At 39.9% G+C, this 22,261-nt stretch overlaps 1 long non-coding RNA gene across 1 annotated transcript; it reads right to left on the reverse strand.

Annotated features, from left to right (window-relative positions):
• Nucleotides 1-335: 335 nt before the first annotated feature.
• LOC311613276 lies at nucleotides 336-22,167 on the reverse strand. The gene is made up of 3 exons (XR_014793425.1): nucleotides 22,058-22,167; nucleotides 5,369-5,420; nucleotides 336-818 (listed from the first exon to the last, which is right to left on the reverse strand). It is a non-coding gene; the product is annotated as an uncharacterized lncRNA (long non-coding RNA).
• Nucleotides 22,168-22,261: the final 94 nt, after the last annotated feature.

Here is a 22,261-nt window from a genome sequence, read left to right on the forward strand (position 1 = left end):
CAGAGCCAAACCAGTTAGGGATAGGAGAGTAAGTTGTATTGTTTAATCAAAGGGAGGGCTCTTGGTGATACCTGGAATAAGTTCAGAAAATAAATGGATTTATATCAGATTGGGCCTTATAGATAATAAATTGTGTGGGTGAAAATGGACCCCATTATAGTTGTGAAAATGAAGTGAAAATGGACCCCATTATAAAAATATATATATGGAGCCCTTGACACAAGAAATGAAGGAATAAAAGAAGGGAGAGAAGGAGGGAGGAAGTGAGGGAGGAAGAAAGAAAGAAAATAAAGGACAAATAAAAAGTAAAAACAAACACACGGAAATTAGCCAAAATTAGTTGATCACTTAAGTATAAGATTATTAAGCACACAAATGTTTTTTTAATCTTTTAAAATTAAATTATTATCTGTGTAGATATTTTAACATTGCCCCCCCCTCCATACATACTATCCCTCCCCAGAGTTTTGTGCCCATTGGTTGTACTTATATGCATGTATACAAGTCCTTCGGTTGATCTATTATCTTCCCCAGATCTCCCTACCCTCCCTGCTGTAATTTAACAGTCTGCTTGTTGCTTTACTGTCTCTATATCTATCTTTTAGTTCATCAGTTTACAATATTCTTTATTATCCATAAATGAGTGAGGTCATGTGGTGTTTCTCTTTCATTGACTGGCTTATTTCACTCAGCATGATGTTCTCCAATTCCATCCAGGTTGCTGCAAATGATGAGAATTCCTTCTTTTTTATGGCAGCATAGTATTCCATTGTGTAGATGTACCATAGTTTTTTGATCCAATCATCTGCACAAAAATGCTTTTAAAAAAGAACTTAAAATTAAAACCTGAAGCCTCTCAGAACCTTTTTTTATTATTATTATTTTATTGATTTATTGATTATGGTATCACACAATTGTCCTCATCCCCCCATTCCCATACCAAACCCCTCCCCATGTATGCCCCCACCCCCGTTGTCCATGATTCTCAGAACCTTTTAACCTGGGTTTTTCAAACTAGAATATCTTATTATAGAAAGCACTTGATTAAGAGTCAAAAGTTTTGGTATTCAAGTCCAGGCTATTTCATTGATTACCCAGATGAACTTGAGCAATCCAATTGAACCTACTTGTTTTTAATTTCTTCATCCACAGAATAAAAAGGTTAGGTGATCTCTGACTCATTTAAGTGCTAATCATTCTGTGCTGTCAGTCACCTGTCATACCTTTAGCTCTAAATCCTATCTTGGAGCTTTTAATATTTATTAAAAGTGCTCTCCTACAGCTTCAACTATCAGGTGTATTTAGCAGACCGATATCTTGAATTTCACCATGGCATACGCAAATAAAGAAAACACAGTGAATCTTTATGACCTGTACAGGACTGGTGCCATCTTATCTTTCTGTAAGAAGTAAGGAATAGACATGGATTTTATGAGGATCAGGTTTCCTCAGACTGGCCCAAAGCAAGGCTTTTAAAGGATGAGGTTTGTGATAGGATCCTCTGACTTCTCTTTCTTCATCTCCTCCTACTTCCCAATATTGCCTTTGGCTGACCCCAGGTGCCCTGCTTTCCTAATTCTGTACACCTGCACAACGCCCACTTCTCTTCCTAACCTCCTCATGCTCCACCTTTATACTCACCCTTTAATACAGTGTCCCAATGTGTTAAAATATATATATATATATATATATATATATATATATATATATATATTTGTTTGTTTTTTACAGAGAGGAAGGGAGAGGGATAGAGAGCTAGAAACAAGATGAGAGAGAAACATCGACCAGCTGCCTCTTGCATACCCCCTACTGGGGATGTGCCCACAACCAATGTACATGCCCTTGACCGGAATCGAACCTGGGACCTTTCAGTCCATAGACCGACACTCTATCCACTTATCCAAACCAGTTCGGCCTCACTGTGTGTGTTTTTTTTTTAAAGGACAGTTTTTGCTTTTTTAAAAAATATATATATTTTATTGATTTTTTACAGAGAGGAAGGGAGAAAAATAGAGAGTTAGAAACATCAATGAGAGAGGAACATCAATCAGCCACCTCCTGCACTCCCCTGCCACACCCCACTGGGGATGTGCCCTCAACCAAGGTACATGCCCTTGAATGGAATCAAACCTGGGACCCTTGAGTCTACAGGACGATACTCTATCCACTGAGCCAAACCGGCTTTGGCCTCACTGTTTTAAAAAATATATATATTTTATTTATTTTTTACAGAGAGGAAGAGAGTGGGAGAGTCAGAGACATTGATGAAAGAGAAACATCAATCAGCTGCCTCCTGCACACCTCCCACTGGGGATGTGCCCGCAGCCAAGGTACATGCCCTTGACTGGAATCAAACCTGAGACCTTTCAGTCTGCAGGCTGACACTCTATCCACTGAGCCAAACCGTTCAGGGCCAGTGTCTCACTGTTAAAATCCCTTCTTACCCACAAAAATCTGTGTCCTTTCCTAAAGTTCCTCAATTCAGCAGATATGATGAGGTTAACTTTCTGACTGAAAATTAAGTTGTGACTCAATCTGCAACTTTTCCCAGAAAGAGTATAACGGGTGGAATTTTAGATTCAGCAGCAAAGCCAAAGAATTGTAGGGAGTAGAGGGAAATGTGGGACAGTGCCAGTGGCAGAAAGAAAGCCTTTCTGCTCTACACCCTTCTATCTAAGCTAGGTCCTAGGACCCCCTGCAGGAGAATCATCTGGGAGCTTGTAAGAAACGCAGAATCTCAGGCCCTCCTAGCCCTTCTAGGCAGACTCTGCATTTTCTTTTTCTTTTCTTTTTTTAAATTTTTTTTTTTTTTTTTTTTTTTTTTTTTTTTTTTTTTTACAGAGAGGAAGGGAGAGAGGGATAAAGAGCTAGAAACTTGGATGAGAGAGAAACATCGACCAGCTGCCTCCTGCACACCCCCTACTATACATGCAACCAATCTACATGCCCTTGACAGGAATTGAACCCAGGACCTTTCAGTCCGCAGACCGGCGCTCTGTCCACTGAGCCAAACCGGTTTCGGCAGACTCTGCATTTTCAACAAGACAGGAGAGGCGGTGGTTGCTTGAAGGCACATCCAAGTTTGAGAAGCACTGATTTACCATGTTCTACCATCTCCCCTCTCTGTTCCTTATGGCCATCTATTCCCGATGAGACTGAATTCAAATGAAGACCCATTTTATATTTCTATGCAGACTTCCTTCTAGTAGTTGACCCAAAGACATCATGGTCACAAAGAAAGACTCCGTAACTTAATACATTTAGAGAGAGAGGAGGAGGCTTTGCAAAAGCCTTTAATTTAACACAGCACTGAAGGGAAGTGTCCACACAGGAATGGAGTCACTTAAAAGTTCTAACTTTTCTATCTAACCTTTCTTCCTCCTCTGTTTCTTAAACAATGATTCATGCAACCAAGTCCAAGGGTAAAAGAAGCCACAGAATGAACAGGATACATTTTCCCAGAGACTAGTGTTTACTTAAAGAATTTTTAAAATTTTTATTTCAGAGAGGAAGGGAGAGGGAGAGAAAGATAGAAATATCAATGGTGAGAGAGAACTATTGATTGGCTGCCTCCTGCAACCCGAGCATGTGTATAGACCGGAATCAAACCCCGATTCTTCAATCTGTAGGCTGATGCACTAAGCCAAACCGACATGGGCAAGATTTATTTTTTGAAAGGGATTAGGAAGGTGAATTTCTGCACAAATATGCTTTGTCAGATTTTTCATTTCAGGCATTATGGCAGATTAGATGTTTAGAGAAATCCTCCTGGTAAAGGACACCTAAAAATGCTCTAATACACACACACACACACACACACACACAAACACATGAAAACTTGAAATCAGCAATGCAATTTGATGGGGTTTGTTCCAAGGCTATTGGTCTATGTGGGTGGCCTAACGCTTGAATTTTAATGGGCTCAGTAAGCAGGAGAGAAAACCAAGACTTGCTTTGGAAGATTGAATAGAAACTACTATATGGATCTGGGACTCCCTTCTATCCCTCCCTCCCCCCCAAAAAAGATATTTGACTTCAGCACATAAACTAGGAAAAGAAAAATACCACCAAGAAGTCAGTGACTTTTGTCAGTCTCAACCTAAACTTTATTGGAAGAAAAATAAGACTCTTGAAATTTCTAAACTATGCAAAAAGAAACCCAAAAAACTCTAGCAAAAAAACATAGCTTAAAGTGATCTTGGATTGGTACTGCTCCACCTGGCCGAGCAAATACTCTCTGGAAGAAAGCACTGCCTCTGTCCTCACAGACTTTCAGGAATATGAGCATCTCTATGGTAAGTCTATGTTTAACTTTTTGAGTTTCTGCCAAAGTACATTTTATCTATTTTTTCTCTTGTTGCTCATGTTTTTGGTGTCATATCTAAGAAACCGTTGCTAATATAAGGTCACAGAGATTTAGGCCTTCTGAGTTTTATATAGTTTTGGCTTTACATTTGGTTTTGATTTATTTTGAGTTTTTTTTGTTTTTTTGTTTTTTTTTTGTAATAGTGTAAGGTTCAATTTCATTCTTTTGCATGTGACTGTGTATTTGTATCAGCACCATTTGTTGAAAAAGACTATTCTGTCCCCATTTAAGTGACTTGGCACACTTCTCAAAACCAATTGATCACAATGAAATGTTTATTTCTGGACTCTCAATTCTATTCCATTGATCTATATATCTAAACTTACGTCACAATATCTTTTATGACCTAACAAATGACATGTAATAACTTCTGCCATGTTCTATTGATTGCACAGATCATCTCTGGTATAATGTGGGAGGAACTATATGAGGGTATGAATACCAGGAGATGAGAGTCGTTTGGGGTCATCTGGGATGGTAGGTATCATATAACACTTACCATATAATTACCTAGATATACAGAAAGTAATATGCTCTCAGTGATTTAGTAATGCAAGAGGACTTCTAAATTTGATAAAGACTAATTTCAAAATATTTACTCTAAACATTGTGTTTAGTGGTGAAACATTTAAAGTATTTCCTTTAAAACCAGATACAAGCCCTGGCCAGTACTGATAAGTGGTTAGAGAGTTGGCCCAAGCACTGAAGGTTTGAGGTTCATTCTTGGTCAAAGGCATCTTACCTGGGTTGCTGGTTCGATCCCCGATGGCCCGGGTCAGGGAACAAGCAGGAGGCAACCAGTCAATGTCTCTCTCACATGTATGTTTTTTTCTCTCCCTCCCCCTCTCCTTCACCCTTCCACTCTCTCTAAAAAAAAAAAAAAAAAAAAAAAAAAGGAAAAATATCCTTGGGTGAGGATTAACCACACACACACACACACACACACACACACACACACACACAAATGATACAAGAAATGCCCACTTTCCCCAGTTTACTTACCATTGTGTTAAAGACTTCAGCCAGAGTAGTAAGGCAAGACAAGGAATAAAATCTATAAGAATTTGAAAGAAAAATAAGACTGTAACTCTTTGAAGATAATATGATTTTCTACATTAAAAGTGAAAAGAATCCTTGAGCTATTTAATTAGAGGAATTAGTAAGATTTCTGGATATAAGAGTATACCAGCAACACATAAGAAAAATTTATTTTAAAATAATAGCCTTACCCAGCAGGTATGGCTCAGTGGCTGAACATCAACCCATGAACAAGGAGATTATGATTCCATTCCCAGTAGGGCACATGCCAGGTTGTGGGATTGATCCCCAGTATGGGGTATGCAGGAGGCAGCCGGTGGATGTTTTTCTCTCATCGATGTTTCTATCTATCTCCTTTTTACTCTCTCTAAAATCAATAAAAACATTTTTTAAATAATAATGATAGCCTTATTGTATCAACAAAAAGTATAAGTTATTTGGGATAAATCAAGCAAAAATGCAAGATCTTGGTGGAGAAATTTATAAAACTTTATTGAAGATATTAAAGAAAACAAAATAATAAATAATATATATATATATATACTAAATAAATTGTGAATAAGAAAAACCAGGCAAGAAAGTCATACCCTACTAGATAAAAAATCTTATTTAATTGTAATAATTGAATCAATGTGGTATTGACAAAAAGATTGGCGAGCAAACCAATGCAACTGATAATAAAGCATAGAAACAGACACTGCTGTTGATACTCAATATGTAACAGGGTTTTCAGTTAAGAAAAGATGCTCAGTTGAACTTGGTAAAAACATTTTTTTTATGAAGTAAATTTCAAATGGATGATTAAAGATTTAAATGTGGAAAAACAAAGTTTGTAGAACTTCTCAAATAAATTATAAGAGACCTTCTCTTCTGTGACCTCATGGTGTAAGAATTTAAGATAGAAAAAGCTCAAACCATAAAGGAAAATATGACTAATTTCTATGCATCAAAATAAAGAATTAAATAATGAAAAGGGCAGCAAAATATCAGACATACTTATTTTTTTTAATATATTTTATTGATTTTTCCCAGAGAGGAAGAGAGAGATAGTTAGAAACATCCATGAAAGAGAATCATCAAACAGCTGCCTCTTGCACACCCCCTACTGGGAATGTGCCCACAACCAAGGTACATGCCCTTGCCCGGAATCGAACCCAGGACCTTTCAGTCCGCAGGCCGACGCTCTATCCTTTGAGCCAAACCGGTCCCGGCAGACATACTTATGTTGTAGCAATATCTTTACTGATACAGCTCCTGGAGCAAAGGAGACTAAGGAGAAAATAAACAAATGGGACTACATCAAAATAAAAACCTTTTACACAGGAGAATATAAAATGGGGACAACCAAGAGGGTGGCACAGATAAACACCTGAACTTGCTCCCGCGCAAAACCATATCAAAACTACAACTAAAGCCGAAACCGGTTTGGCTCAGTGGTAGAGCGTCGGCCTGAAGACTGAGGGGTCCCAGGTTTGATTCAGGTCAAGGGCATGTAAGTTGGTTGCGGGCACATCCCCGGTAGGCGGTGTGCAAGAGGCAACTGGTCGATGTTTCTCTCTCATCGATGTTTCAGCTCTCTATCTCTCTTCTTCCTCTCTGTAAAAAAAAAATCAATAAAATATATTAAAAAACAAAAACAAAAACTACATCTAAAAGTCAAAACAAATATCATCCAGAACCACGGGAAGCCTGGCTCAGTGGAAATTCTACAACTAGAAGAAAAGAGAAAAGTGCACTGAACTAGTAGGAGGTATGGAGGTGTGGAAGTGTGGAGGTACAGAGACACTGGCAAAAGGGGCTGGCAACTGGGTACACTGTTGTCTTTTTAAATAGGGAGGGAGATACAAGCTCTCAACTGCTCTGAACTCCAGTTCCGAGCAAGACTCTGGGGACCCAGACTCATAAGGAGAGAAACTGGACTGTCTGGCATAGGGCTGGAATTCGAGGGCAGCTTTCTCTCAGAGGTGCTTGCAGTAATCCTTGTTCCTGAAAGGTGCTTCGGGACACAGAGACCTGGGGGCCTCTTCAGGGCAGGGCTGAAGGTCATTGCTGTTTGCTCCACCGTGGTGATTCCTAGAGACCCTGCCCCACCCAATTTACAACACCACCCAAGCTGTGCACAAAGGCTTTTGCATATGAATGGTCTAGCCTTTTGCAATCTAACAAACTGCAGCTGGGTCAGAGAGCTCCAGAGCTCCCAAAAGAAGAGGCAAGGCTCCACAGCAGATTGCATTGCTTCACAGCTGGGACTCATCTGGGCACCTCCAAACCCCAAACAAAGAGGAGGAATCTGAAGATGTCGCTGTAGCTCCTGCTGGGTGGCCTTAGGCAGTGGGTGACTTTGCACCTCCTTGGAGATCCAAGAGCCAGTGTACCCAGTGATCAGAGTGAGACCATCCACATTACAACTCTTCACATCTATAAGAGACACACTAAAGGGAGCAGACTCAGTGATGCCAAAGCCCCACTGAAGCAAGACCTGTCCCATAAGGGTGTCTCCAGCACAGAAGTTTTCCCATTGTAGACACAACTGATTCTCATAGCCAATTGGCCTAGAGGTCAATTCCTCCCAATGATACCAATAGCAATCAAGGCTTAACTACAAAACTGTGCATACAGCCCACAAAGGGGTGCACCAAGAGTGTCCACCTCAGGTAACTGGGAAGGCTGAGCCACTGGGCCCTAAAGGACAGCTAGCACACGAAGCCACTCTATCAACACAGGGAAACAGCCAAAATGTGGAGACAAAGAAATAGTTCACAAATGAAAGAAATGAAGGAAATCAAACTACTGGATATAGAGTTCAAAACGCGGTTATAAGGTTACTCAAGAATCTTCTAGAAACCTCTGAGTGAGACCCTCAAGGATATGAAAAAGGAACAATTAGAAATTAAGCATACACTGATTGAAATAAAGAGATCCAACAGCAGACTAGAGGATCCCAAGAATCAAGACAAAGATTTGGAATACAAAAAAGCAAAAAACACCCAACTGGAAAAGCAAAAATAATAAAAAAAATATGAAGATAGTGCAAGAAGCCTCTGGGACAACTTCTAGAGTACCAACATCCAAATTATAGGGGTGCCAGAAGAAGAGAGAGTACAAGATTTTGAAAACCTATTTGAAGAAATAACGAAAGAAAACTTCCCCTACCTGATAAAAGAAACATACAAGTCCAGGAAGTGCACAGAACCCCAAACAAAAAGAATCCAAAGAGGACCACACCAAGACACATAATAATTAAAATGCCAAGGGCAAAAGACAAAGAGAGAATCTTACAAGCAGCAAGAGAAAAACAGTTAGTTACCTACAAGAGAGTATCCATATGACTGTAAGCTGATTTCTCAAAAAAAACCTCTTTAGGCCAGAAGGGAGTGGCAAGAAATATTCAAAGTGATGAATAGCAATGACCTACAACCAAGATTACTCTACTCAGCAAAGCTATCATTTAGAATTGAAGGTCAGATAAAGAGCTTCACAGATAAGAAAAAGCTAAAGGAGTTCGTTAAGGCCAAACCAGGATTATATGAAATGCTGAAGGGCATTCCTTAAGAAGAGGAAGAAGCCTAAACGGGTTGGACTCTGTGGATAGAGCGTCAGTCTGTGGACTGAAAGGTCCCTGATTCAATTCCGGTCAAGGGCCTGTACCTTGGTTGCGGATGCATCCCCAGTAGAGGGTATGCAAGGGGCAGCTGATCGATGTTTCTCTCTCTATCTCTCTCCCTTCCTCTCTGTAAAAAATCAATAAAATACATTAAAAAAAATAAAATAAAATACAGATCTGACCATTTCATATTAACATTTTAAAAAAAGAAGAGGAAGAAAAAGAAAAAGGTAAAGATAAAAATTATGAACAACAAAGTGACAACAAATGCATATCTATCAACAAGTGAATCTAAAAGTCAAGTGAATAAAAAATCTAACACAGAATCAACTGGAGAATATAACAGAATCAGGGGCATAGAAAGGGAGTGGACTGACAATTCTCGGGGGTGGGGGGAGAAGAGGGTGTGGGGTTATGGGAAGAGACTGGACAAAAATGGCACATGTATGGATTAGGACAGTGGGAGGGGGTAAGAGTAGAGGGTGGGGTGGGAACCGGGTGGAGAGGAGCTATGTGGGGGGGAAAAAGAGGAACAACTGCAATAATCTGAACAATAAAGATTTACTAAAAAAAAAAAAAGCTTATACACAGCAAAAGAAATCATCAACAAAACAAGAAAACCCACTGCATGGGAGAACATATTTGCCAATGCTATTTCGAATAAGGGTTTAATCTCCAAAATTTACAGAGAACTCATACAACTTAATAAAAGGAAGATAAACAATCCAGTCAAAAAATGGGCAAAGGACCTAAATAGACGCTTTTCAAAAGAGGACATACAGATGGCCTAGAGACATATGAAAATATGCTCAAAGTCACTAATCATCTGAGAGATGCAAATTAAAACGAGATACCATCTCAAAACCTGTCAGAATGGCTATCATCAATAAACCATAAACAACAAGCGCTGGCGAGGATGTGAAGAAAAAGGAACCCTCCTGCACTGTTGGAGGGAATGTAGATTGGTGCAGCCACTGTGAAAGTCAGTATGGAGTTTCCTCAAAAATTAAAAATAGAACTTCCATTAGACTCAGTAATCCCTCTTATAGGACTATATCCCAAGAAACCAGAAACACCAATCAGAAAGGATATATTGTATATACACCCCTATGTTCATAGCAGCACAATTTACAACAGCTAAGATTTGGAAACAGCCCAAGCGCCCATCAGCAGATGAGTGGATTAAAAAACTGTGGTACAAAACAACAATGCGGTACCATCTCACACCTGTCAGAATGGCCAACATCAACAAATCGACAAAAGACAAGTGTTGGCGAGGTTGTGGAGAAAAAGGAACCCTCGTGCACTGCTGGTGGGAATGCAGACTGGTGCAACCACTGTGGAGAACAGTGTGGAGTTTCCTCAAAAGACTGAAAATGGAACTCCCATTCGACCCAGTAATCCCACTCCTAGGAATATATCCCAAGAAACTAGAAACACCAATCAGAAAGGATATATGCACCCCTATGTTCATAGCAGCACAATCTACAATAGCCAGAATTTGGAAACAGCCTAGGTGCCCGTCAGCAGATGATTGGATCCAAAAACTATGGTATATCTATTGGGTCGGCAACTAAGTAATTGCGGATTTTTAAAAGAAAATCAAAGACAATTTTTTTCATGGAACTAAATAACTTTATTCTGTAATGTATTGCCCATTTTGATCAATGACCTTTTGCCATCTTTCAGGCAGCATCATAATCCCACGTTCAAAAAACTTCTGGTTTTTATTAGCAAAAAACTGAATCAGGTACGATTTGACATCATCATCATTATTGAAATTTTTACCATTCAAGGAGTTTTGTAAAGATCGAAACAAAAAGTAATCAGATGGTGCAAGGTCAGGACTATATGGTGGATGTGGCAAAACATCCCAACCAAGTTCCATTAATTTTTGCCGAGTGACCAAAGATGTGTGTGGCCTTGCATTGTCATGATGGAATACAACACCTTTTCGATTTGTCAATTCGGGCCGCTTTTCTTCAACTGCATTGTTTAATTTCATTAGTTGTTCAATGTAGACATCAGAATTGATCGTTCGGTTGGGTGGTAAGAGTTCAAAGTAGACAATTCCTTTGTAATCCCACCAAACTGATAACAAAACCTTCTTTTGATGAATATCAGCTTTTGATGTTGTTTGAGTTGGTTCACCTGGCCTGCTCCACGATCTTTTCCGCTTGATATTGTTGTAAACAACCCATTTTTCATCGTCAGTTATCAGTCATTTTAAAAATGGATCATTTTCATTACGTTTCTTTAGCAAATCGCAGCTGCTAATGCGTTGCGTTAACTGTGATTCTTTCAGTTCGTGAGGAACCCATGTATCGAGGTTTTGAACATAGCCAAGTTGTTTTAAGTGATTTTCAATGCATGTATGTGATACATGAAGCTTCTCTGCAATCTCACGTGTTGTACTGTGACAGTCCGAATTGATTATTGCTTTGATTAGGGCGTCATCAACTTCAACTGGACTACCAGAGCGTTTTTCATCTTTGAGTGAAAAATCACCAGAACGAAATTTGGCAAATCAATTTTGACACTGCCATTCTTTTAAGGCTTCGGCACCATAAACAGCACATAACTTTTTATGAGCTTGCGATGCGTTTTTCCCTTTGAGGAAATAAAAAAGCAAAATATGACGAAAATGTTCCTTTTGATTTTCCATTTTTCAACGAACGCCAAACGAAAACTACAAAACAGATCAAAAAACTTTTTTTACTGATTAACAGCTGAATAGCCAACTATCAAATAACAAAATGTGTTTTACATTTGTACTACGTCTGCAAACCTAAAAATTCAACTGAAGCCATATATGTGTGAAACCCGCAATTACTTAGCTGCCGACCCAATACACAATGGAATACTATGCTGCCATAAAAAAGAAGGAATTCTCATCATTTGCAGCAACCTGGATGGAATTGGAGAACATCATGCTGAGTGAAATAAGCCAATCAATGAAAGAGAAACACCACATGACCCCACTCATTTGTGGATAATAAAGATCATTATAAACTGATGAACCAAAAGATAGATATAGAGACAGTAAAGCAACAAGCAGATTGTCAAATTACAGCGGGGAGGGGAGGAGGATCTGGGGGAGATAATAGATCAACCCGAAGGACTTGTATACATGCATATAAGTACAACCAAAGGACATAAAACTCTGGGGAGGGAGGGGATAAGTGGGAGGGAGGGAGGGGGGCAAAAAAAAAATCAATATGTAAAAAACAAACAAACAAACAAAAAAACTGTGGTACATCTACACAATGGAATACTACGCTGCTAAAAGGAACTTTTAACATTTGATGGAATTGGACAGCATTATGATAAGTGAAATAAGCCAGTTGGAGAAAGATAAATGTCACATGATCTCATCCATAATGTGGGATATAATGATCAATATAAACTAATGAACAAAAATAGATCCAGAGACAAATGGCAGGGGTGGGGGGTGGGAGTGGGTGTTAGAGATCAACCAAAGGACTTGTATGCATATATATTAGGATAACCAAAGGACACAGGCACTGGGACACTGGGGGCTTGCCCTGAGGGGTGGGAATAAGTGGGGATGGGGATGGGGGTGAGTGGAGGGGGTCAATAAGGGAAAAAAAGGGGCATATGTAAAACTTTAAACAATAAAATAATAATAATGATGATGATGATGATGATGATGATGATGATGATAATGATGAAAAGAGCAAGAAAAAACCTAGGAGAGATATTTGTAATGTATATAAGTGACAAAGTATTATAATTTTTTCTTTTGTTAATCCTTACGCGATGGCATTTTTCCATTGATTTTTAGAGAGAGTGGAAGGGAAGGGGAGAGAAAAAGAGAGAGAAACATCCATACAAGAGAGACACATAGATTGGTTGCCTCCTGCATGAGCCCCAACCAGGCCAGGGATCAAACCTGCAACCAAGACACGTGTCCTTGACCGGAATCCAACGAGGGACCCTTCAATTTTCAGGCTGACCTATCCATTGAGCCAAACTGGCTGGGGCTATCTGTAACATTTTTAAATCGTACAAAGAAAGTCTCCTGGAAATACAAGCAAAAATCTTGATGTAATGAAACAAACCAACAAACACGAATGGCCTCTCAATATATGAAAAAGCCCACATGTCACTGGTAATCAGAGAAATTCAAACGAAAACCATAATCACATGTACCAGACAGGCACAGACTAAAGACTGGAGAATAATGGGCACTAGTAGAGTTGATAATAACCACTTTTGAAGACAATTTAGTATGTTTCTGGTGTTCCATTGTTGTGTATAAACCACCCCAAACTTGGTGACTTGATGACCCAGTTTCTATGGGTCAGCAAAGTGGAAAGGGCTTGGCTGGCAGCTCTACAATCATTCCTTCAGACACAGGGGAACATCTGGGGGTTGGGACCAGGGAACTGGCTGGGATCTCTCTTCATATTGCCTCAGGGCTCCTCCATGTCATCTCTCCACATAGGTGATTAGATTGAGCTCACAGCAAAGTAGACTCAGGCGCGGGGGTAGTCAGAGTACTTATATGGAAGCTTAACCATTTTAAGAGCAAGAATTTGAGTTAACAACAGAGTAGATGCATGGCTCTTTATGAGTTATTTTTGAAACTCACATTCTTCTTGCCAAAAACGGTTTGGCTCAGTGGATAGAGTGTCAGCCTGCGGACTGAAAGGTCCCAGTTTCGATTCCGGTCAAGGGCATTTCCCCAGTAGGGGCTGTGCAGGAGGCAGCTGATTGGTGTTTCTCTCTCCTCAATGCTTCTAACTCTCTCTCCCTTCCTCTCTGTAAAAAATCAATAAAAATATATATAAAAAATATTGTAAACATTAAAAAAATTATTTTAAAAAATCAATAATATATATATATATATATATATATATATATTTTAAAAAAGAAACTCACATACTTCTTTATTGGTTAAAAGTTACAGAAAGCCCACCTGCTAACCAAGGATGCAGATACAGAACCCCCCCACCTTCAAAGGGAGGTGTGTCAAAGCCACATTATATAAAAAAAAAAAAGCATGTGGATGGAAGATAATTTTGTCGTCATCCTTAGAAAACTTACTAAAATTGAAGATATATATACCCATGACATGCAATTTCCCTCCCTGATATCCACCCTAGGAAAATTCTTTCCCGTGTGCATCTGGAGATGCAACACTTTGTAATTAAAAAAACTGAAAACCATCAAAATGTCCAGCAACATGGGTGTGAATATAAAAAGACATGCCGTGTAGGCAAAAATGAATGACCTTTAGTCACACACACATGGACATAGATGAATCACAAAAACAATGTGGAACTAAAAAAGCAAAGTGTGCACTATACATATATCAAGGTCACAAATAAACAAAGTTATCTATGCTACTGTACGTTATAGTGTTTAGAAAAGTCTACATTTGTGGTAAATTAGTAAATTATAGAGAAAAACAAAAGAATAATTAACCTAAAGGGCAAGATAGTGGTTTCAGGAAGGGAGAAGAGCAGGAGAAACATCTGGGAGGGGCACACTGGGAGCTTTAAGGTTCTGGGATGTTCTGTTTCTTACGTTGAGTGGTAGTTGCTTACTGTTCAGTTTATAGTTAATCTTTAAAACATATGCATATTTTGAAAATACTTATATTTATGATAATTCTCACAAAATTTGAAAAATGTACGTTTATTTAAAATGTTTTGTCAAATGTTGATAGAGTAAAACCAGTAGGAACCTATTTTTCTAAGAAAGACTATTAGCTAACAATAGTATAGCAAACTTGTTTTCTTCTTTGCCAATAGTTCTTTAAAACATTATTATTATTTTTTTAAAGATTTACTTTAGTGGTTCTCAACCTTTCTAATGCCACAACCCTTTAATACAGTTCCTCATGTTGTGGTGACCCCCAACCATAAAATTATTTTCATTGCTACTTCATACCTGTAATTACTACTGTGATGAATCCTAATGTTAAATATCTGTGTTTTTCGATAGTCTTAGGCCAGTGGTCAGCAAACTCATTAGTCAACAGAGCCAAATATCAACAGTACAACGATTGAAATTTCTTTGGAGAGCCACATTTTTAAAACTCAAACTTCTTCTAATGCCACATCTTCAAAATAGACTCGCCCAGGCCATGGTATTCTGTGGAAGAGCCACACTCAAGGGGCCAAAGTGCCGCATGTGGTTTGCGAGCCACAGTTTGCCGACCATGGGTCTTAGGCGACCCTGCTAGTGGTTCTCACCCACAGGTTGAGAACAGCTGCTGTAGAGCCTAAGACCATCAGAAAACGCAGATATTTACATTACGAACAAAAATAATTTTATGGTTGGGGGTCACCACAACATGAAAAACTGTATTGAAGGGTGGAGGCATTAGAAAGGTTGAGAATCACTGCTTTAGAGAGAAGAAGGAAGAGAGATAGAGATAGAGATAGAGATAGAGATAGAGATAGAGATAGAGATAGAGATAGAGATAGAGAGAAATATCAATGTGAGAGAGAAACATTGATGGGTTGCCTCCCATACAGGCCCCAACAGGGAATTGAACCTGCCACCTTTAGGAGTAAAGGATGACACTCCAACCAACTGAGCCACACTGGCCAGGGATAAAACATTATTTTTACATGATACCCTTCATATGATAGACTGATATGCAACATGTGCATTCATTTTGAAGATAAAACAAGAGGCTTCAAAGACATTGGGAGTGGATAAGGGACAAATGCCTAAATTTCTTAGCAAGTGGGGCATTCAAGTTTATTCTTTTTCTGCGAGGAGATACCTTGGCAAAAAAGTTTGAAAAGCATTAGGTCTCCTGGCCAATTTGATTCCTCATTATTTCCTGAATACAATCTGTGTCTTCTGACTTCTACGTTTTTGCTCCTGCCATTATCTCCAATACTAACTTTTCAAGTCACACAATTCAGTCTGAATATGTAGGAGGTGACAGACTAACTTGTTCTTGCCCAGAGCCACTGTGACAACACAACTTGTTCTTGTCCAGAAGCAGCGCATTTTGACCTACATTCTGTGTTCCCACAGATGGGAGACAATCCTCTAACGTCTAACCTTTGCGCAAGTCTGCCTTCTGACCTGAAATTTGCAGTCCTGGGTCCATTGTTTCATACTGACTCTGCAACAGTGTGGACTTAGCCAGTGAGGGGGATTGCTTCTAGATGATAGCTGTTTGGTAACATTAGCTGTTGCTTTATATTATTTTTGTTACTTAAAATTTATTCAGCGCCAACAACCTATTAGGGAATCTTAGTCAAATTCCTAATGAATCGCTATTTATTATATTGCTAAAACTGCCACAAATTTTACTTGAAGTTTTACTGTTAATTTCTATAAAGTTAGAGTCCAGTTGAAAAAAAATTTTTTTTTTTAAAGTGGACTGTTAGCCCTGATTGTTTTGGCTCAGTGGATAGAGCATCAGCCTGTGAACTGAAGGGTCCCAGGTTTGATTTCAGTCAAGGGCATGTACCTTGGTTGCAGGCACATCCCCAGTAGGAGGTGTGCAGGAGGCAGCTGATTGGATGTTTCTCTCTCATTGATGTTTCTAAGTCTCTATCTCTCTCCCTTCCTCTCTGTAAAAAATCAATTATATATATATATTTAAAATTGGACTGTTAGAATATTGAGTAGAGGATCTTATACAGTTCTAGAGAGTGGCTTTTTATCCCTAAGTATGAACTACAATGTCTTTCTACTTCTTCTAAAACAATATATCAAGAAGAGATGTCTCATGACCATGTGTTGGCCAGCCCAACTCTGAGTCAGTGAACCTCTCACCTACCTAGGTGAATTGTTCATTTTGCCAAAGGATGCACATTAGTGAAGCAAATTGGGTAAGCTTGTTCCCTATTGCTTATGCTTTATATGGCTGCAGGGCAAATGACTTGACTTTTCATACCTATCATTCCTGCCTGTTTTTGGATTTCTTTAATCTACCATATCCAAGAAAAATCTCTTCAAGTATACCTCCAACTTTCTATATATGTAAGTCAGTTAAAGTCAAAACCTATTTATAGGTGCCTACACTCACTGTGATAGGCACTACAGGGGAATCAAGAGTGGGTAAAACTATCTCTTTTCTACTGAAGCAATACAAAAAAAATTTTTTTTTGTGGGTGTGTGTGCGCATGAGGTTGAAATACGTAGTTAAGAAGTATATAGATAACTGCAAACAACACAGCACACACATGCTGTATGTAGGCCCACCAATAATATTTATGTGACTGAGGAGAAAAAACAAATTGAGGTCCACATGCCTTATCTTTAAGTCTTTAAAAGTTATAAATCAAGTTAACAGACTATCAAATATGGTATACCTTCCTAACTCCACAAATGAGTATAAATAAACATTTATAACAACCAAGTGAGAAAATAAATGAAAGCTGTAGTTTTTATATGACTTAAAGAAAAGTGAAATATCTTTTTTTAAAAATCATATTTTATTGATTTTTTTTACAGAGAGGAAGGGAGAGTGATAGAGAGTTAGAAGCATCCATGAGAGAGAAATATCAATCAACTGCCTCCTGCACACCCCCTACTGGGGATGTGCCCGCAACCAAGGTACATACCCTTGACGGGAATCGAACCTGGGACCTTTCAGTCTGCAGGCTGATGCTCTATCCTCTGAGCCAAACTAGTTTCGGCAATCAGAATCTTCTTTAGATTTACGACAACTTAATTCCAGTGAGATTAAAAATAAATTGTGGTGATTCAGGAACTCTTGAAGATATTTCCTCGTGTGTGTGTGTGTGTGTGTGTGTGTGTGTGTGTGTATATATATATATATATATATATATATATATATATATGGACTTATTACATTTACTGCAGTGCCTAAAAGGTACTTTGCTTTAGAACTAGAATCTATGAAGTCAAGTGGGCAGCCTTCTTACCTGGGAGAGATGGCTCTCTGCCTTGTTTGTAAGGAATTCAAAGCTCCACCTACTGGTTCAAAAAGCCTTCCTCCATTTCAACATTTCCTCTCATAGAGTGATAGCCATTCCTTCTGCTTCCATTGTATCCAGAAAATAATAGCTTCAACGATAATGATGAACTTCAATGTATTTGCGCAGCACTTTTATATGCCAGTGCCTGCACTTGGAGCTTTGTAGTCATTTTTTAGAAAAACAAGTGACGACAGAGCATGTGCGATAACTGAATCATTAAGAGAAGGAATGATGCCTGATTTCTATTTTGTTTGGGATCTACCCATGATCTAGGTTACCCTGATGAACACTCTTGCTTCATTGTCCTTGTCTTACTCTCCCAACCTTAACTCCATAGGAGTCTATGTTTTCACTAAGCCTGAGTGCCAATGGGGAAATCACCCACACTGGGGATGAATACTTATTGCTTGTTTGGTATCATTAATGGAGATGTGACCCTTTGAAGAACGGAGATGTTTGTATTTTAAAACCTGGTTTGGTTCCTGTTCTGTTTCCCTTCTTAGCTCCCTGCACCTTCCTGCAAAAAAGCTCAGTCCCCAAGCTCAGGCCATTTTCCTTTTCCTTCCCCACGTCAACATTTTAGCTGCATCTCTGGATCGTAAGACATTAGATAGTGTTTACCTTTGTACTTTTCTGTCTTTGATTTTACTTTCTGCGAGAGATATGCATTATTGACATAATCAGAAAAAAAAGTGCAAGTTTTTTCATTGTAAACCAAAACAAAAATTGATTGCTTCTTCTTCAATTCCTTTATATCTCAGTAGGAAGTGGACCAGTTCAACTTCAATGGTAACCCAAGTAAAGCTTATTCATACCACTTACCTCCTTTTCTTACTTCAAATGCATTCTCTTACCTCAGTTAACGTTAATTCCACCCATCCCGACTGGTAAGCCAGAAATCCAGGGTACATCCTTACCCTCCACATCCAACACTGTCAAATTCTATCAATTGTCTCCAAATCTCTCCCAAATATGCCCTGTTCTTTCCATATCACTTGCTACTGCTCTACGTTAGGCCTTTATCCTTTCTCACCTCTATTCCTGCAAAGGCCTTCTTGATCTCTCCACCTCCAGTCACATCTCCCTCCAGCCTAGTTGCCTAAATCATGACTCTTCCCCAGCTTAACAACCTTCACTGGCTCCCCACTGACTATGGAAATCTGAGTTAGGTTATCTGATCATTGCCAACAAAATTCTTAAGCTTCCATTCCAACTTCTTGTATTTCCACTTCTCAGCAAGTATCTTAGAACAATGGTCTGGCTCCCTCTCTCTAGTCTTGTTGGCTTTTGACCTTGTTCTTCCTCTGCTTAGATTATCTCTCCTTCCTTGCCTGCCCACTAAAGTCCTTCCACCTACTGGTTCAAAAAGCCTTCCTCCATTTCAACATTTCCTCTCATAGAGTGATAGCCATTCCTTCTGCTTCCATTGTATCCAGAAAATAATAGCTTCAACGATAATGATGAACTTCAATGTATTTGCGCAGCACTTTTATATGCCAGTGCCTGCACTTGGAGCTTTGTAGTCATTAACTCATTTAATCCTTACCATGACCCTGTTAGGCAATTTTATCTCCCCTCCCTTTCCCCCACCTTCTCCCCACCTTCCCCTCCCCTCCCTTCCCTTCCCTTTCTAATTGATTTTAGAGATGGAGAGGGAGAGAGACAAAAAACATTGATCAGCTGCCACCTGCACAGCCCCTACTGAGGACCAAGCTACAGTCTGAGTATGTGCCCTTACCAGGAATCAAACCAGGGATCCTTTGGTGCACAAGCTTCCTCTTTTTTATTATAAAACATCTTACTGTCTTGAAATGGTTTAGTTATTACCCATCTCCCCAATAGACAGTTGTTCTTATTCATGTTTTTATCCCTAGCAACTATTACACGTGTCTTCGGTTTTTTTAATATATTTTTTATTGATTTCAGAGAGGAAGGGAGAGGGAGAGATAGAAACATCAATAATGAGAGAGAATCAGCTGTCTCCTGCCCACCCCCTACTGGGGATCAAGCCTGAAGCCTAGGCATATGCCCTCAACCAGAATCGAACCCGGGATCCTTCAGTCCGCAGGCCCATCTATTCACTGGGCCAAACTGGCTAGGGCTACATGTGATTTTTTTTTTTTTTTTTTTTTTTTGGAATATGATGAAGCAACATTCAAATTTAACCAAGCCTTGATCCCAAGGATTTTCAGACAGTGGCAGGAAGAGGCTTAGTAAGGGCAGAGGCTTTCAAGGTCCCTCCAGTCATTAAGTGGTCTTCCTCCTTGAAGTAAATGGCATCGCCATTCTCCCATTCACTTAATACCCTGGGAGTTACCTTGTTTACTACCTTTCTTCACACCTGCACCTCAAGAAATGCCTTGAAATTCTTCTACTTCTATTTCCATAGCAACGACACTAATCCAGGTCACCATCATCTATCTCATAACTTGTCCAATAATTTCCTATCATTCTCTTGCTTCTCCCTGTTCCATTTCTGTTCTCCTCCAAGTCATTCTCTACAAAATAAGTTGATTTAAAAAAAAAAAACAAGTCAAAACCTAACTAAAATTTAAAAAATCCAATACAATTAAGCTCTTGCTTAACTGTCCAACCTAAAACTCCTACCCTCTGCATGGTGCTTCAAGCCTCTTGGCCTTCTGTTCCTCAAGCAAGCCAAACTTGCTTAGCATCAGAACCTTAAATTCACATTCACTGTCCTCTGTCCTGAATGTTCATCTTCCCGTAGTTGGCATTGTTGGCAACTTTCTCATTTGTCTTAGCTCAGATCACCTCCTCAAAAAGTCCTTCCGTGACCATACTGTTTTGCTTTCTTCCCAACACGTATTACCACCTGCAATAATCTCATTTACTTGTTCCATTATTTGTTTTCTGCTCTAGAAACCTAAGCTTCTAAGTGCAGGAGCTTCTGTTTTGTTCACTGCTGTACCCCTAGCACCAATAACAAAACAGTATTTTTTTTTTGAATGAATAAATGAGAGAAACGCACAATCTTCTCGGTGTTTACAGTGGCCAGCATAGTCTCAACGGAAATGAGCTCCTGTGTTCCTACTGCTCCTTAGTCAATGGGAGGGGAGAGGTCAAGTACAAAAGCCACTGGGATCTACCAGATTCTATTGTCATCCAGTTGGCAGAAGCAGCAATCACAGTTGTACGAGATGCAAACTGATGCCCTAACCGGTTTGCTCAGTGGATAGAGCGTTGGCCTTCGGACTGAAGGATCCCAGATTCCGGTGGTCAAGGACAAGTACCTTGGTTGCGGGCACATCCCCAGTGTGTGTGGTGGTGGTGTGTGTGCAGGAGGCAGCTGATTGATGTTTCTCTCTATCCTTTTCCCTTCCTCTGTAAAAAAAAAAAAAAAAAAAAAAAAAAAAAAAAAAAAAAATCAATAAAAATAAATCAATAAAATATATATTTTTAAAAAGAGGCAAACTGGGTAGGCAGTACTGAATTGGACTGGATGCTAATGCAACTTCTGTGTTGGCGTGAAGTGCTGCCTGCTCTGGGTGGACAGGTAGTTGTCCATCCTCTGTTATAAAAGGGACACAGAGGGTAGTCAGTTCAGATAAACCTGATCCATCTGCTCAGGGCAGCCTGACCCTATCTGTTTGGAAAAGGGTCGGAGTGACTTAGGCAGGCGAGGCTAGCTTGTGCTGGTTTGCAGGCTGTGACTGTGACCCTTCAGTCCCTGCTGCTCTCATTCCCTTTTCACCTCCTTTACTTTAAATGCACCTAACACCTTTACCTTCGTAAACCCTAAGCAATTAACTTTCCTAGCGAATCTATAATACATCCTAAACCTCTCTCTGCATCACTTCTTTCCTTTGGTTCTGAAGCCCCCTTTTGATGACATAATTGCCCATCATTTCACTGTCTCTTCACCTAGTTCGCACGTGCCGAGGGTCACCTAGAGTCCCGTGTGGTTGACCAAGAAGCATCCCACGACAAACGCCTCTGACCAGCGCTTCCATTTGGTTCCTGGAGGGTCAGCGCGAACTGCAACCATCCTCAGTTTTTAGAAGCGGCTTCCGCGAGTCCCCAGAAGAGGCACCGGTCGCGCGGGGGGGTGCCTCTTCGGACTCGCAGGAAGTTGTGTCGGTCCCATACCTGCCGCACATCGGGTCGCTAGGGCAGAAACGAAAAGCAAGCTGCCGCCCTGCCGCCGCCGCCGCTGCGACCTGCGGGAGCCCAGCTCCCCGCGCACCGCGACGGGGCCGGCGGGGGGCTCTCGCGCCGCAGACACGCGCGCGGAAGGGGGCGGGGCCGCCGCGGGCGGTGGGCGGGGCCTGCTGGCCGCCGGGCCACCAATGA

The sequence above is a fragment of the Pipistrellus hanaki genome, assembly GCF_964339955.1.
Source record: "Pipistrellus hanaki genome assembly, chromosome: 18".
Lineage (NCBI taxonomy): Eukaryota > Metazoa > Chordata > Mammalia > Chiroptera > Vespertilionidae > Pipistrellus > Pipistrellus hanaki.